Below are 5,473 nucleotides of genomic sequence, written 5' to 3'. Positions count from 1 at the left end.
GGTAGATGTTCTTCTCCTAGCTTCTCTTTCTGGGTCTTGTCAATCTGATTTCTATTAAGAGGTTTGTTTCATATTATTTATGAGGGAAGATCAGGAGACTTTAACACAGTGCTTGTCTTCTCTCCGCCATCTTGGCCAGAAGCTGTCATTTGTTTTTAAAAAAATTTTTACCATAAATTTTGATCTTCATTTCCCAATGAATTTGACCCAACTCCAAGGAAATTATTTTCCTAATAACAATTAAAAAAGGAAACCAATCCTTGAAAAACTAGTTCAATTACAAGAAAACAAAATACAACTAAAAAAGACTTTATGGAGTGTTTCACCCCAAGAGTTACCCTTGAAAAAGTTTTCAAAGAACAAAAGAATAGCTTTTCATATCTCTTCTTTGTTGTTAAGGATATTTAATATTTTTCACCTCCATTTTCTTTAGTTTTTTTTTTGCAAGGCAATGGGGTTAAGTGGCTTGCCCAAGGCCACACAGCTAGGTAATTATTAAGTGTCTGAGGCTGCATTTGAGCTCAGGTACTCCTGACTCCAGGGCCAGTACTCTATCCACTGAACCACCTAGCTCTTCCTTCACCTCCATTTTTAATAGTTTTATATTTGTTTTTTTCAATTATATTTTATAGGAATTTTGCATAGGGTTTTCCTGCTTATGTTTACTTTACATTGCATCAGTTATTATGTCTTCCTGTGGTTTTTTTTACATGTCATATTCATTCATATTCATTTTATATTTATATACAACAGATTCTACAAAAATCCCTCAAAAGATTAGCATTTACATTATTTCCAGTTCCTTTATTTTACAGAAAATATTGCTCTAAATATTTTAAAAATGAATATGAGGTCTTTCTTTCTAATAATTAATAATAGCTAATATTCATATGATAAAGGAATTTTCAAGGGATTATACTAAAAGCTTTAAATACATATCATATATAATATATGTAATTTTTACATATAAATGTAAAAATAATTAATTAACATAAATTATAATAAATATATGATATAATAATAACATAATTAACATAATCATAATATACATCTAAATATTTACACACACATATATGCAAACACTCACACACAAATATTTTTTGTTTTATTATCACAACAATCCTGAGAGGTAGGTGCTATTATAACCCATTCTTACAGATGAGAAAATTGAGCCAAATAAATGCTAAGTAACTTGCCCAGGTCAGTGTGTACATGCCACATAGCTATTAAACCTTGAAGACTCTGACTCAGGTCTTCCTAATTCAGACCTAGATTCAGTACACTGTGGTGCCACCTAGAGACTCTTTTTTGTCATTGATTTTTGTAGTCTGCCTGGAAGAGGAATCTTGGGTTAGGATTATGGATATCTTATTCAGTTTCTTCCCATAATTCCAAATTGCTCTGAAGAATGTTTGAAATAATTTGGGGAAACACCAACCATGCATTAGTGTGCTCTTCTTTCCACTCACTATACTTCCAAATATGCTTTTTATTCCTTTGTTATCTTTTCCAATTTGGTGAAGAGAAGTTGAAAGCTCAGAGTCGTTTTGATTTGTAGTTCTCTATCAGTGGTTTGAAATATTCTGTCTTATAGTTGGTAATAGTCTGATTCTTCTTTTGAGAAGTGCTCGTTCATACCCTTAGACCATATATCTTTTGGGGAAAAATTTTATTAAAATATTTCTATGTATCTTAAATATCTGACTCCTGTGAGAAATAATTGTTCCAAAACTATGACTAAATCCACCACTTCCCTTCATAGGTCATTTGCAATGATTTTCTTCACACTTTTCAATTTCATGTAATTGAAAATTATGTGTTTTATTTTACATCTTTTCTGTGCCTCTTTTCTTTAATGAATTCATCCTCCGGATATAATTTTGAAAGGAAACTGATGAATTCTCTTTTTTTTAATTTTATGGACTTTAATATCCAGGTCACATATCCATTTTATGTTTATTATGATATAGAGTGTAAGTTGTTAGACTAAACTTCATTTCTGCCAGCCTTCTTCCTAGTTTTCTAGGTACCTGGCTTCATTCTTATATGTTAAGGTTTTGTATTCATCCTCTATCACCTGCCTTTCTCCCAAATACTGTACATGTTTTTTTTTAAATCCAAGTTGGTGAATTTTTTAGGCATGTACATTTGTCTATTTAAAGTACTCTCCTTTTTTTCCTTTTCCTCATAATTGTTTCTCTTTGTGACCACAAAAATTCCCTCTTGAAAATTGCACAACCCATCTGAAGAGACTTCCTTTTGCAGAATTTTAGTCTATATGATTCAAATGATCTTTTTCAAAAATATTTTGAGATCTTCACTCTCCAAATAGAGGGCACATGTACAATTATGTGTTAATTCTTCTGTTGTCTATCAAAAATTCTAGGGCAGCTAGGTGGTACAGTGGGGGGCAGCTGGGTGGTGCAGTGGATAGAATACCAGCCCTGGAATCAGGAGGACCTGAGTTCAAATCTGACCTCAGACACATAATAATTACCTAGCTGTGTGATCTTGGGCAAGTCATTGCCTTGCAAAAATAAAGACAAAAAATATTCTAAGATGGCATAATCACCAATGCACAAATTTTCATAATTTCCCTAATAACACTCAATTTTTCCCCCTTTGTAATATTCCTAATAGAATATCCTTATTTTGGTTTCTTTACTATTTGAATGATAAAATCATTATTAAGGAAAATCAAAGAAATTTGGTTGCTTTTTACTTGGCAGAACCAGGTAACTAAACCTCTTCATTACTTCCTTATGCTTTTGTTTTTTAGCTTAAGCTTCTTGATTTTTCTCTCTTTTTCTGGAAGTCTGTACTGTACTGTGGTAACAAAAACCATTGTGTTTTCTCCCTGAATTGTTACCCAGATGTTCTACTCCATGCTTACCCTTTCTTGTTTCTAGATTTTCTTCAATATAGACATCATCTTAATGTGCATGATGATGTTTGTCCTTCCTTCTCGAAGAAGACCATGACATCAGGAAGGTGATACCATGACAAGTACATGAATTGGATTTGAGTGAGGGTGTGCTATGCTAAGTCACCAGCCTCACTTTTTCCTCCAGATCCATATGGGTCCAGTGACCAGATAGGAATCAGGACAACTGGTTATGGCTTTGGATGTGAGGGAATAAGGGTTAAGTGACTTGTCCAGGCTCACACAGCTGGTAAGTGGTCTGTGACTCAGGAGATATTCAAACTCCTGTCCTCCTGACTCCACTGTGCCACCTAGCTGCTCTCTTAGTATACAAGACTATGCTGAACATCCCTCATCTCTCCTACGTACTTTACTAAACTTTTAAAAAAATTAAATTCAAGACATGGATCTCATCCCACCCATTCTCAGACATAATGTGGAAATTTATTTCTTGCCTCAGGATCTGGAATTCTTGTTTGTCATATTTTTCACAGTTCTTCCTTGGGCACTAAACTAAAGAAAGTGGTGACAGACTTTAATGATGGTAATAAAAATGGGATAAACAAGAGAAAATAAACTTTGAGGAGTGATTATCTAGTTAAAAAGATGGCATCTGGAAATACTAGAATTTCTAAAACATAAGGATGACAGACTTGTTGCAAAACTTTTCACAGTCCTTACTTTCTACTACATTATTAAGCCAACATGGCATAAAGACAAATAGGTATATTATCCATTCACGAGTGCCATTAAATAGTGGTCACATGAGTATATAAGATCCACAGTGACCCACACATCAAATGTACAGAGTCACATACACATATGCACTTTTTCAAATATGCACACATTTTCCATAAATATGTACACATATGCCTATTCATATATATTCCTATACATACATACATATGTGCCTGCACATACTTTCTTCCTGAGTTGTATGATATGAGCTTGGATGAGATCATATTTGTCACAGAGAGAGGAAAAGGTACATTTCCAGGATACTTAAATTATTACAAAAGAAAGAATATGTTCTTTAGAATGTGTTAAATAGAGGTATTTAAATTTCACCATTGGGTACTGTACCTTTTTCATCACTTAATGAACATTTGTTAGACCTCCCCTACTGTGTGATTTACTGGGTACTATAAAGGAAAAGAATGGATTTCTGGTACTATTACATATCCATTGAGATCTTTTTCATAATGAATTTATTAGAGAAAGAAAGGCATCAAAGGAGATATTCTTCCTTCTCGAAGAAGACCATGACATCAGGAAGGTGAAACCATGACAAGCACTTGAATTGGATATAAGTGAGGGTGTGCTGTGCTAAGTCACCAGCCTCACTTTCTCCTCCAGAACCATATGGGTCCAGTGACCAGATAGGAATCAGGACAACTGGTGATGCCAAAGAAATATAAATATGTGGGAGTGAAAGAAAAACAAAAAGAAATATTGAACAAAATGGAGGTAGTTTTATTTGCCCCCCCCAAAATCCCCTTTTGACAAGCTTCTGACCAGGGTTAGATAAGTAGGGGGTGCAGTGGTTAGAACATTGGGCCTGGAATCAAGAAGACTGGAATTGAAATCTATCCTCAGAGGTGTACTGTCTGAGTGACCTAGGGAAAGTACTTGGCCTGTATTTGTCTGTTTCCTCAACTGCAAAATAGGAATAAGAATAGCACCTACCATGTGGAGTTGTTGTGAAGATGAATGAGAAAATATATGTAAAGTGATTAGCAGAATGGCTGGAATGTAATAGGTACGATATAAATGTTTATTTCCCTTCTTCCCATTTAACTGCTTTCAGCCTCAGTTTCCTCTATTATAAAATGAGAATATTAATAATTATCTCTTTATAATCCTTTTCTTTCCTTTCTTTTTTTTGATAAAGCATGGCAAAAGTGTTTATGCACTTGAGATTGTATAAATGTCATAAAATAATTTTAAATTAAAAAAGGTAGTGTACCTTTATTTATATGAAATTTTATATGAAATCAGATTCCATGAAAATGCAATAGAAAGAGGAGAAGGATGTGTGGCAGCAGAAAATAGCTCATATGAAAAGAATTGGACATTTTTGGTGAATTTGAATACTCAGAGGAGGGCAATATGGCATACTAAAAATTCAAATGAGATATTTAGTTGCAATAAAAGAGACATGGAGACTTCACTGGTAGGGGAGAAAACAGGGTAACAAGGTGGATTTTCAGAGGATGAGGCTTAGTCTTTGGAGGGCAGCTGTGATGATACCTCATACTTCCCCAAACGTAGGGAAACTAGGATGGGTAAATTGTGGTAATGGTTTCCTCTTTCATTGTGTGTTTGAGGAAAAATAAAAGTCAGTCAAAGGAATCATTTCCAGATATAAGTAGGTGCTCACCTTGTTCTACTTTGACTTCCATTAAGTCCCATCTGAAGAATTCTATCAATTCAAGTTCTGAAGGATTCAGAGTAGCAGGATGGATTGAAGGGACCCTTAATGTTCAACCTCAGGGACACATACCATGGGTGGATGAGTCAAGGAGATGGCAGGGCAATTATAGAAGTCTT

The sequence above is a fragment of the Macrotis lagotis genome, chromosome 1, assembly GCF_037893015.1.
Source record: "Macrotis lagotis isolate mMagLag1 chromosome 1, bilby.v1.9.chrom.fasta, whole genome shotgun sequence".
Classification (NCBI taxonomy): domain Eukaryota; kingdom Metazoa; phylum Chordata; class Mammalia; order Peramelemorphia; family Peramelidae; genus Macrotis; species Macrotis lagotis.
The sequence above is the reverse complement of the archived record's forward strand: the minus strand, read 5'-3'. Positions refer to the sequence as shown.